We start from the raw sequence: 13,594 nt of genomic DNA on the forward strand, positions 1-13,594 counted from the left end.
ATAAAGCATGTATTAACTAGGACATTAACATTTACTGAGCGTTTAGGCATTGTCACGGCTATTTGTTTTTCCGTGGCGCTTGGTCAACTAAAATATGAAAATATATATTTTTGTAAGGTACAAAATAATACATTTGGGGGATTTGGGGAAATTTACAAATCATTCTCTGGTCTTGCTTCAGTTGCAGAATTGCTTCCTACAAAAATCAGCAAGTATTCCAAACATGTCGGTTTTAAAAATGGTTTTGAAATGAGGTAGGGCAGGTAAGGACAAAATAGTTTCAGACAGATAGCAATGCAAGCTATACTTAAAAAAATATGTAAACATCCTTAAGTATTGCATGCATAGTTATGCACTAAAGTGTAAATAGTCAGGAATTTCAAATGATAAGGATAAGATTTGTAGGTCAAAATAGCCAATTTGGGGAAAATGTCAGCTGTTTTCACTTTAGTGAAAAACCCTGGTGAACAATTTTGTTTTTAAAAATAAGGACATGAAATTCAGCCATATAAATACACATTGACCCAATGTGTATGCATATGGCTAAAGTATCCTATCATATACTAAATGTAGAGATGAGTGTTTTTGTTTCCATTTTTTTGACATACACTTCTTTTAAAAATAATACATTTCCTTTCAAAACTTGATGAAAAGATTATCATATTAAAATATACTGTTGTTCATTAACCCCTTAACCCCTTAACGCCGTTACGGTATTCTATGTTGTCTCGCATTTAAAGGGCTTTAAATGTTGCGGCAGCATATTACGCCGTAATGGCTTTGAGCCCCTGGAGGTGAGATTTACTTACCTCCGCCGCGATCCTCTTCTGGAAGGCTGCCTAACAGCCCAGGCAGCCCTCCCCTGTCCTGAATGGGTTAAGGACAAAACTTCTGGAATAAAAGGGAATCATGACATGTCACACATGTCATGTGTCCGTAAGGGGTGAAAGGGACACTATAGTCACCAAAACAACTCGAGCTTAATGAAGCAGTTTTGGTGTATAGAACATGCCCCTCCAGCCTCACTGCTCAATTATCTGCCATTTAGGAGTTAAATCACTTTTGTTTATGAACCCTAGTCACACCTCCCTGCATGTGACTTGCACAGCCTTCCTATACACTTCCTGTAAGATTCTGGTATTCAAAAACGGAATATTACAGAAAGGAAAGAGGGAATAAGACAAAGTTGATAGATTAGCTCTAAAACTGGAAAAAGGAATTCACCAAATTTTAAAAAACATAGAGTACACCATAAAATATAGTGTGGGTATCCAAGAGCTAAAAAGGTTTTCTTGCTGAATTAATTCCCTATATTCTGGATTATTTGCTGCATTTTTTGAATATTTTTTAATAAATCTATCTGCTTTATTTACATTTCCAGCGACTTTTTTCAACACTGTGATGCTATTGCATATCAATATTGAGCAATTAGTTCCTTATACTGATATGCTCTGTTATATCATAAAAGTATATTATCTGGCATAAGTACCATCAGCCCTGTGTTGTCTTCACAAGCAGGGTTAGGGTAACTTATGCTATAGAACATAGGTATTCCACATAGGACTTTTATATTACTTTGGACTTTTTTGCTTATGTTATAGATATTTCACCAAGGACTTTTATATTACTTTGGATTGTCTTATCTGTGAACCAACTATCTATTACTTGGATTTTATCCCTTCTATAATTTTTTAGCTCCAGGATATCCACACTATATTTTATGGTGAACTCTATTTACTTACTGTAATGTAGTAACAACCCCTGGATGTTGGGCTAAGGTAACACCCCCCAGGACGTACTTGGAAACCAGAGTAATCTGAATGTACCTTTCCTGGTTAAATACTTTGTTATTATTATTAATGAGTCATCTAAAGTTTATCCTTTCTTTATTGCAAGTTCTGTTTAATTTAGCTTTTCTTATCCCCTGCTATGTTAATAGCTTGTTAGACCCTGCAAGAGCCTCCTATATGTGATTAACGTTCAATTTACAGAGGAAGAGATACAATTGTTTAAGGTAAATCACATCTGATTGAAAGTGAAACCAGTTTTTTTTTTTTTTAATACAGGCGGTGTCAATCATGTCCAGGGGAGGTGTGGCAAGGGCTGCATAAACAGAAACAAAGTGATTTAACTCCTAAATGGCAGTAAATTGAACAGTAAAACCTGAGAGGCATGATCTATACAATAAAACTGCTTCATTAAGCTCATGTTGTTTAGGTGACTATAGTGTTTCTTTAAGGACTGTATGCCATCATCTCTGGTACAGGGTAATGTACAATAATTTTGTCTAAATAAATTAATGATTATTTTTTTTTTCTATTTTAACATAAAATAATATCATTTAAACCTAAGAGGATTGTGTATCAAAATAGTAATGCAAACTAATAATGTAAACAGATGGTTTGAAGTCATTTAATAGCAGTTTTTTTTTCTCTTTGAGTGAAGCCCTTTAAATCAGATATGTAGTTGTAGCACAGCCAGTAATTGAATACATTATTTTAAGTTTCGATAACAAGCCATTAGAATGGTAATTACATTTTTTTTTTTCATGAAAATGTTGCTTAATAGTTCCATGGAAAACCTGTATGAAGTGTCTCCTATCCCTACTCAGATACTGTATCTATTTAACTCATCAAAAAAGTCCCAGGCAACAAAATACAATGTCTGTCAGTCAGTCAACAGATGGTAAAGGTCAAATCAATCTGTCTTCATTTTCTTTGAAGACTTGTCTGACACTTAGGAAAAGCTTACACAGTAAGGATCAGGAACAATGAGGCATGCTCATTTGTGCTAGAATTTCTTTTCAGTAACACCTCTAGTACTTATATTGGTCTTGGCAGCCTGTGGATTTATTGTAACATCGTGTCACTAATGGACAGGTATCTGTTCTGTGATAAATTGCTTCCTTCACAACTTTCTAGATTTGGAAATAAATAACCAAGCAGTGCTACTTTTTTATGAAACATAGCATTTCTACTAGATATTGATTATTTTACGTGTGAAACTAATAGAAACTAATGAGTCTACAAACTAGACTTGTGTTGTCTATACAATTTATTTTATAACCCTATATAAATAAAAATGTGTGTGTCTATATAATACCAATAACCACAGGTCTTAAAGCAGCAAATAATAAAAAAAGTATATATATATATATATATATATATATATATATACATACACTTTTTTTTATTATTTGCTGCTTTAAGACCTGTAGTTATTGGTAGTGTATATCATTAAATATCTGAAGAACAAACAGTGAATGGTATTGTAATGAGGAAGTGCTTCAGTGTTCTGCTGAGTGAGATCATTGTTACTTGTCCAGGTGTTTTATTTAGTTAGAATAAATGTTCCAATACTCTGTTAAACAGTAGAAAAATATTTATTGACTGTCATATATTTTCTGTTGTGATTTTTTGTTAAAAATAAATATTCACTGAAGATGAAAATATCCTTTAAAGTCAAATAATAATATATAGAAGCATGCAGTGATAAACTGAAACCTCTTTGCATTTAATGACTGTTGTAATTTATTCATCAGATAGTTGTTAATAGAGCTTAAACATGTGCAAACATATTCTGATTTTTTTTAAAAATTGCATTATAATTAACATATTCACATCAAATAATATTCATAAATTTTTTATAAAAAATATATTAAAACTCATGAAAAACTATGACTCATGAAAACAGAGAATATAATTATTCACCAAAACAAAATAAGAATAATAATTTGCTAAAACAGGAATATATATATATATATCTTTACTAGATAGATCAAGCAAGAAATGTATCAGGGAACTGGATTAGCTGTACTTCTTTATAACAGATTAGTTCTACACAGAGTCATATGACTAAATGGAGTAATGTAGGTTTGAGTTGCACAATCAATTTCTCCAGTTTTAGATGCAGATGTGGGAGGTGTTAGCCTTTAAAATGCTTGCAGCTCAAATTTCAAGACCACAGGTGTTTCTTGGCGTAACAGTGCTACTTCAAGTTATAACCTTATCCTCTTCACCCTACAACTCTATTATTTTCCTCAGATAGGCCCTTTATTTACAGGCCCAACCCAACCATCTGTTCCAGTACACTTCAGTTGACTTTGCCGAAGGGAATTGGGCCAACTACGACTTTTTGTCCCTAATCACTGTAAAAGCAGAACTATACATGTACCATCAAAACTGGCAGTGTCCATTTTGTCAATGAATAATACCAGTTCCTGTTCTTTGTGGTTAACCTCGGTTTATAATTACCTACCTCTAATTAGAAAATAATTAACTAGTAAGGAAATTAGACAAAATCTTTTTTTGCCTACATTTACTTGGCCTGGGCATATTGCGGCAGAATAGAGGGTTGGCAGTGTTCTGACCTTTGTTTTTTAGATGCTTGTATAATGCTTAGCCAAGATGCTACCTATGAATCAGGTATCGCAAATATATGCCGTGGGTGCCAGGATTATAGAAAATAATTAACTAGTAAGGAAATTAGACAAAATCTTTTTTTGCCTACATTTACTTGGCCTGGGCATATTGCGGCAGAATAGAGGGTTGGCAGTGTTCTGACCTTTGTTTTTTAGATGCTTGTATAATGCTTAGCCAAGATGCTACCTATGAATCAGGTATCGCAAATATATGCCGTGGGTGCCAGGATTCAAGGTGACATATTGGCACCCACTGACTGTTACCTTGCAGCCTGCATAAACAGAAAGGTTCTGCATAAGCAAGTACACAGCACTCCTGCTTTCCAACCACAGCACACCAAGGACTGCAGTAATCTCAGCCTCCTCTCCTCACAACCAGTGCCGAATCTGGTAAAAGAGAGAAGTTGGACCAATAAAAACATATATGTAAGTGTGTGACTGTGTTTACCTGAATGAAAAGAGAGGTTTGATCAATATTTGATCACATTGTTGCCTAGTTTGTTGTCTATAACAATTCCCAAGTCCTTTTCGTGTGTTGTTATCTCTAATTCGCTTGAATTTAGGGTATAAGTTGCTTGTGCATTTTTTACGCCAAAGTGCATAACTTTGTATTTTTCTACATTAAATTATATCTGTCATTTGAGTGCCCAGTCCCCCAGTCTATCTAAATCCCTCTGCAGCAAAAGAATATCTTGCTTACATTGTATTACTTTACAGAGTTTTTTTTTTAATATAATTCTTTATTTTTGTGTGCATACGATTTACAAACATTCCGTCGATGCCTCAACAGCAGCGACAGACAAGCAATTAAACATTACTTAACAGTTGTGTGGCATTTGAGTGTGCGGCACATTTTTAACAGTCTATGTTAGAGTCTTTCTCAGGAGTAGCAAATAATGTCTGCTTAAGAAAGACGAGTAAGACTGCATATGATATACGTTGGCTTTTAAACAAGATTAATAGCAAGATTAATAGCAAAATTACCGTATTTATCGGCGTATAACACGCACTTTTTTCCCCTGAAAATAGGGGAAAAATCGTGGGTGCGTGTTATACGCCGATATCCCATAATTACTTACCTGTCCTGAAGCGTGGGCCGGCTTCACAGCTTGCACCGCGGTACAGGAACTTTAATTTCATGTTCCGGTTTCCGGCAGGACTGAAAGGAAGTGTGCACAATAGTGTGCACACTTCCTTTCAGTCCCGCCGGAAACCGGAACATGAAATTAAAGTTCCTTTACCACGGTGCAAGCTGTGAAGCCGGCCCACGCTTCAGGACAGGTAAGTAATTATGGGAGGGGAAGTACACTATGGGAGGGGAGGGGGGGAAGTACACTATGGGAGGGGAGGGGAGGGGGGGGAAGTACACTATGGGAGGGGAGGGGGAGAATACTATGGGAGGGGAGGGGAGGGGGGGAGAATACTATGGGGGGATACTATGGGAGGGGGGAGGGGGAGAATACTATGGGAGGGGAGGGGGAGAATACTATGGGAGGGGAGGGGGGGAGAATACTATGGGAGGGGAGGGGGGAGAATACTATGGGAGGGGGGAAATTTCCTGGAATTTCTTTCTAAAAATGAGGTGCGTGTTATACGCCGGTGCGTGTTATACGCCGATAAATACGGTAATAACTAGAGTAATGAGCAGGTTTGTTCAGACCTATTCAGAGCTAGGGCATCAGCCTCATGGAGAAACCACATCTTCCCTGTTCCTGTCCACTACATGTCTGGTACCTTAATACTAGTTAGACCTGTATAGTAGGTGCTCTTAGCAAAAGCGGTTGTGCAGAGTGTTATGAGTGATTAAGCCCCTTGATGGTCGCCCCTAGTGCTGATGCACAACGTGAATAAGAAATAAACTTAAGCAGAGTAAGTGGTTGATACTACAGCAAGGGTACGAATGGGGTAGGATTAGGCAGCTACAGTGGGAGCGTGTGTCTCCTGCCCCTGCGTCCCATGCGTTTACCCCATACCCTTGCTGAAGAGGAGAGCGGCAGATAATGTCCCAGTAGTCCATATTTGACCACTCCGCCGGCCCCAGGCCTACTCAAGGGCTCTTGCGCAGTTTCCACCGCTCTGTCTGCTGGCGGCTCCGTAAGCGGGATCTCGGGCAGTCATAGGGTGGTATCGGGTCATCTGGATATGTGGGTTAAGCGGCGGTGGGTATCCCCTTCGGGTCCTCAGCCCAGGAAGGCAGTAGCGGTCTCTAAACTTAGTGGTCTGCTGCTTTTTCTTCTTCATTCTCCAGCTCCTACAGAGCTCGCAGGGTGTGGTTTGTTTGCAGGTAGGTATCTTTGCTCAGTTGGCTTTTGCTGATCTGTGAGATTTTGCGCCTTACCCACAGGGTGTTTATGCTTCTTCACGCTGTTGCTGTCCCTTGGGTATGCATTATCATGAGGCAGGCTCCGCTGCTTGTCTTTGCGTCTCGGCGTCTCTATCTCCTGCTGGGACTGTTGGGCCCTCTTACCCTTGCTGGGTTGACGGTCTGGCTTGGCTACCTGTTCCTCTTGTGTTTCAGGCATTGCGGGGAGTCGGGTTAGGCCCTGAATGCGAGCCCAGAATTTCTGGCATATCTTCTCAAAGTGGGCATTGAAGTGTGTCTGCCAGCACTGGCCCTTTGATGCTTCAGGAGCTCATAGCGCGGCAGCCATCTTAGGATAGCCACACGGTGCCTGTGCATTCAGGTAGGTCAGGTCAGGTAGAGGGTAGGTCTTCCTGCAGGGACCGGGATAACCCCCGCCGGTCCAAAGGGGGGGGGTGCAGGGCTGTGCGTTCGATGCGGGTCTGGCAGTGGGTGACCGGCCTCATCTCCCACCCGCCGGGCTGTCAGGCTTGGTAGGCCGCAATGTCGGGTGTCGTCTATAATCGGTTGAGCCCTTATTTTCAAGTGCACTCGCGGTGCTCCCTCTCTCGGTGCCCGCTTGCTGTACCTTTGAGGCCCTGCTCTCCATAGTGTCGGTCAGTAATAGCCTAAATTTAGCTGGATTAGGCAGGAGCCAACATGAAGCGTGTCCTGCCATCTTGGCTGTCAGGCCCCGCCCCCCTACTTTTCAGAGTTTTGTGTCATCTGCAAACACTGAAACATGACTTTCAATGTTTTTTTTCAAAATCATTTATAAGCATGTTAAATAGAAGGGGTCCCAGAACAGAACCCTGAGGGACACCACTTGACACCTCTGTCCAGCTTGAAAATGTACCATTAATAACAACTCTCTGTACTCTATTTTTAAGCCAATGTTCTACCCAAGAACAATAATTTTCATCTAGACCATTTTTTTTGAGTTTGAACACTAATCTATTGTGTGCAACTGGATTGAATGCCTTGGCAAAGTCCAAATAGATCACGTCCACTGCAACACCTTGATCTATACTTCTACTGACTTCTTCGTAGAGTGCAATCAAGTGTGTTTGGCATGACCTGTTCTTCATAAAACCATGCCTATTTTTGCTAGCAACCACGTTCTTCTCAAGAAATTCTTAAATATTATCCATTAATAACCTTTCAAATACTTCCCCACAGGCATTTCCAGGCAAGGATTTTGAACCCTTTTTTAATATAGGAACCACATCTGCCTTCCTCCAATCCTCCGGTACACTTCCTGAAAGAAAAGAATCTTGAAAGATTAAAAACAGAGGTTGACTTATTTCGACACTTAGTTCCTTAAGTACTCATGGATGAATACCGTCAGTCCCTGGAGCATTGTTTATATTAACTTTCTTTAGTTGCTTCAGCACCTTGTCTTGAGTCATCCGAATACAACCCCCATCCCGGTTTATAGATTACCTACACTTTCATTTTTTTTTTTTTTTTTTTTTTATTTACTTATAAATTATTTGGGGTTGGTTTTAATCTCTCTCGCTATCAATTTCTCATTTTGTAGTTTGACAAATCTAATCCCCTTTTTGTACGCATTGACTTCCTTATATCTTTTATAGAATGCCTCTGATATGTCAGATTTAAAGGCTTTGAATGCCCTTTTCTTATTTTTAATTATTTGGTTCACTTTCCCACTAAACCACATTGGTTTCAATTTGTTTCTTTTATATTTATTACCCAGTGGTACATACTGTGAAATGTTCCTTTCTGATATTTGTTTTTCTTTTCACTAAAGAGTTTATGCCAGTCAGTATATTGTAAATACGCCCTTAACTTATTGAAATTGGCCTTTTAAAAATGATGTTTTAGTATACCTCATGTGCTTTTTTTTTTAAGTTTATTTTAAAGGACACTATTTTGTGATCACTATTTCTCAAGTACTCACCTACTTGAATGTTGGTCAAAAGATCAAAATTGTTTGTTAGAACCAGGTCCAGACAAGCGCCCTTTCTAGTTGGTTGTGACATGAAGGTGTTATTTAACAAGTTCAAAACCTAATTCCCTTTTCTGAACTACTACTTCCTCTGTTCCAATTCATGTCCGGGTACTTAAAATCTCCAATAATGAACATGTTGCCCAGATTTGCAGCTCTCTCAATTTGCTTAAACAGCCATTGTTCCACGTCAATAATAACATTAGGTGGTTTATAACATATCCCACCAATAACTGATTTCCCTTCTTTGGCCCCAAGCAGATATTTACCCATAAAACATCTACATTTTCTCATCACATTCCTCTTGCTTGAGATTTGGCTTCAATTCCTGGTTGACATACAAACATTCCTGTTTTGACATACAAACATTCCTGTTTTTTCTATCCTTTCTAAAGAGTGTGTAACCATTTAAGTTAACTGCCCAGTCATGTTTCTCATCCCAGCATGTGTCAGTTATGCCTATCATGTCATATTGTTTAGTGTATGTTATTGCCTCTAGTTCCCCCATTTTGTTATTTAGTATCCTTGCATTTGTAAGCATACATTTCATATTATAATGAGTAACTTGTACTTTTTATGAATTATTTGTTAATATTACATACTTCCTCTCTTCTGAGCTGGCTTCTCCCCCCATCTCCACCCTCTTTATACTGAGCTAAAGCCCATCTCCTTTCTTTTCTATCTCCATTTTGAAGATTGTTATGACCCTTCCCCCCTACCAATAGTTTAAAATCTTCTCCAACTTTCTAGCCATCCTGTCCCCCAGTACTGCAGACCCTCTTACGTTTAGGTGCAATCCATCACAGCTATAAAGGTTGTACCCAAGCACAAAATCGTCCCAGTGCTCTAAAAACCCTAAGCCCTCCTTCCAGCACCAATACTTCAGCCATGCATTGACCTCTCTAATCTCCCGCTTTCTTTCCACTGTAGCGTGTGGCACAGGTAATATCTAAGAGAATACCCCATTGGAGGTCCTTTTCTTAAGTTTGCTACCTAATTCCCTGAAATCATTCTTTAGGACCTTCCATCTTCCTCTAACTTTGTCATTGGTACCAACATGGACCATAACCGCTGGGTCATCCCCAGCCCCTCCCAATAATCCATCCACTCTGTCAGCAACATGCCGGACCCAAGCTCCTGGGAGACCGCAAACTGTCCGGTTGAGCCGATCAGAGCAGCAGATTACCCTATCTACTATCCTAATAATAGAGTCCCCTACCACCACAACCTGTCTAGCCTTCCTTATATTTTAATTCACACATGTACTAGAGGAGCTATTCCCTTGGCTGTTAGAAGGAACAGCTTCCTTTAGTACAGCTACTCCTGATGCTCCCAACATCTTCACTCAAGCAGGCAAATCTGCTAGGCTGCACAAAGTCAGGACTATCTAACGCTTTCCTCATCCCACCCCCATGCTACCTCGTCCCATTGTCACCCAGCTACGTGCTTGTTCCCCAGCTCACTTATCTCTTCTTACTCGACTAGCTGCCCCCACTAAACTCTGCTCAGTGAGCAGCAGACTCCTCTCAAGTTTGTAAATCTCCCTCAATGTCGCAATTTGCTTATCATGATCTCCATTCTGAGCTTCCAGAGAAGCCACTTGCACACACCTGTCCCATAGGTATGGACTCTGGACGGGTACATCCAGGCATGCATACATGCTTCAAGATGTGCATTGAGTCAAACCAGTAATCTTGCTGACACTCATTTCCCCAGTTACCAAATACAGGACACTAAAACAATTACCTTGCTGGTTTAAACGCCTTGTTTGTTTAAACTCCTGTTTTTTTAAATCCTACTTGAAAGAGCCTACTTAACAGAGTCTGCTTTCAAGCATATGTGAGCAAGCTCAGTTAGTTAGGAACACTTCCCCTATTAAGGAACATTAAGGAACACTTCCCCAATTGTCCTTATGTCCAATTATTTTCCTTGCTAGTTATCACTGTATATTTCCACCGTTAGCTTTTTTATTCTGCCATTTTTTTCCTTTTATTAAAAATTCCAACATGTAATTTTCATCCCATTCCTATCAAGTCTTTATTCAAAAGACTCAAGCCCTTTAAGTTCAGATTTAACCATTCTTTTCTTTACACATTATTTTACTTCTATTTCTCTGTTTGATATTTTCTTTCCCTTATAAAGATTTCCACTCTTACGTTTCAATATTTTTTTGCCCCTTTACCTCAGTTATTCATTGTTTCTACTCTTTTATTCCTCTTCTAATATCTTCACTGTGCATTTTATTTTGACGTCACATTTCTACGTCTGCTCTGTTTCCATTTTATCTTCGCCCACCTATACAGCGTGATGCAGTTTCTGTGCCCAATCTTTACTGTTTCCAGCCAACATTCTGCAAAATAGTGTAACCAATGTGTATAACTGCAGACAAGCAGGTACCAACGCTTCCCAATGACTGAAGGACCCTGAACTACAAAAAGCTGCCTGGAGATCTGAGGCAAATCCAGAAAATCTCCTTATAATGATACATTAAATTAAGATACTGTTCATGTGATCAGTAATACCTCAAGTTTATTAAGTCACTGTAACTTATATTTTCGATAATAAAATGATGCACAAATAGCACTTGATAGCATGTCAGCTCATTGTAATTTCAGTCAAGGTTTGTTGTAAGACTATTTAAAGTTGCACAGATACAATACATTGCATCTTCCCAGTGTATTTAAGGGTTATGTATTACAATATCTAACATATCCGCAATTTGGATTCAACTCCATTGCCTGTGTACACTAATGTCCTCATGTGTAGATTAGCTAAGCTTTTTGTAAAGTTATAGTGTCAAATGACAGATATGCCCTAATTTTTTTCATACTTTTTAATTTGCATCCCAATAACACTATCTGATGAATTGGCACAGTGTTAGGGCATTGTGGCAAATACCCCATCAAGAAAAAAACATTATCCATTGTCTTGTAATTAAACTTCTTATGTAACTTTTTCAGTTTCATTAACAAAAATGAAATCTGATAAATTCCCCTACATAATTACCAAAATCTAATAAAGAAACGCATATATCATTCTAGCTATAAATGTCATTCTAATTAAAAAATACTAAGCCTTTTTCTAACTCTAACCCCAATCTTGATTCTAACCCTAATTCTAACCTCAACCCTAATTCTAACCTCAACCCTACTGTTAAAGGGACACTATGGTCACCCAGACTGTTTTGACTCATTGAGTGCAGTGTCACAGTCCCACTTAGTTCTGCAACGTAAATCATTGTTGTTTTGAGAAACTGCAATAACTACTTTGCAGGGCGAAGACTGCCTATAGAACTTCCTGGTGGCTAACTGACTTTTGGTTGCCTAACTGACGCTAGACACTTACACTCTGCACGAGGACATCCAACATCAGTTAAATCCCCAAAGTAATGCATTGAAGCAATGGGGAGTGCCTAATGTGCTTGCGATGCTTTCCATGCATGCACATTAGCCCTTCCCCTTTCAGAAAAGGAAAATCGGTGACATCGGTCCTGTAATCAGGTAAGTGACTAAAGGTTTTTTTAGGCTTTATGAGTCGGGTGCACAAGGGAGGGGAGGACCAGAGGGCTCTATAGTGTAAGGAATACAGATTTGTATTCCTAACACTACAGAATCCCTTTAACTATTTACTTAATTCTAAGAGGACACATTCTTCACATAAAGTATTTGGAGTGTTCCTTTAGACGTGTAATGGTCTCCCAGAATCATTACAGCACAGGGGCTAAGCGTATACTGCTGGTCTGTCTCACATGTAAGGATTTTCAAAATAGTTAAGTTAGTGTTGACCCACAGGTACAGATGATGCATGCAGTCCTACAGAATGGGCTTAGACAGCTGATCAGTTTGACTTAATCAGCATGTATAAAGAGTCCTGAAGGCTCTCTTGTTGCTCAATATTAAATTGTCATAGCAGTCAGATGCCCGAGACAGCTTCCAGGAGGAATTTCCTGGAACTGCTTACTAGTAAGGTCTTATAAAGAACTTTGGCTTAGACAGTTTTTAAAAAGCCATTGTACAAATTAAGGCTATTAATGATGTTTCCATCTCTAAGAGGCTAATAAACGGTGACATTTACTATGCAATATAAATGTGTATTATTTTATACACACCAACAGATTTAACCTATTCCGCATCAGCTATAAAATGATCTTATTGATGTTATGATGGCTAAATCCAATGATTAAGATCATTAATGTATTAACGTATCCCATAGCACTTAAAATAGTTTTATAGTTTCTGCTGGTCTCTTAGTGAGGTATATATTTAAGTAGATAGAAAATTAGTTTTTCAGGACAACCATGTCCAGGATGTAGAGGTTGCCCAATTCTGTTTTAATGACGATATTGAGGAAAACTGGAGTTTTAGTCTTCATGAACTAGGTAAATATCCACTATTTTACACAGATACCAATCCTAATTTCCAATAAACATTATCTGTATTTATTGAGGACTGTTTATGTTTTTACTGCAGGGCAATAAGATATTTATTTAATTTTATCTGTGTAAAAAATTAATAGAAGAAACAATGTTTGTCTTTATTGATCTTTATTTTGTATAAAATTATACATGCAGTATAGTGTGATCATTTTGTCATTAAATGTTGCTTGCTTGCTCATTGTGTGTCCTACACTGCTCTCTCCTGGCAGCTGATAGAAAAAATAATGGAACATTTAATAGAAAATGTTGACACATGCAGCTATTAATTCTCAAAGTGCAATTTGCTAAAAATGAATTGCTCTATATTTATGTAAATATTAATCTTACTCCCTAATATAATAATACAACTTCTCAATACTAATTAAGAGCTGCAGCTTATCATTTCATAATAAGAATGTACATATATATTTTTTACTTGAGAAAATTGTG

The 13,594-nt window shown here is 38.3% G+C and overlaps 1 protein-coding gene across 4 annotated transcripts in view; it reads left to right on the plus strand.

Moving 5' to 3' along the window:
- The window catches only part of GULP1 (GULP PTB domain containing engulfment adaptor 1), a 670,190-nt gene that overhangs the window by 473,427 nt on the left and 183,169 nt on the right, over positions 1–13,594 (plus strand). The gene's annotated exons all lie outside the window — the stretch shown is intronic.

Source organism: Pelobates fuscus, chromosome 8 (assembly GCF_036172605.1).
Source record: "Pelobates fuscus isolate aPelFus1 chromosome 8, aPelFus1.pri, whole genome shotgun sequence".
Taxonomy (NCBI): domain Eukaryota; kingdom Metazoa; phylum Chordata; class Amphibia; order Anura; family Pelobatidae; genus Pelobates; species Pelobates fuscus.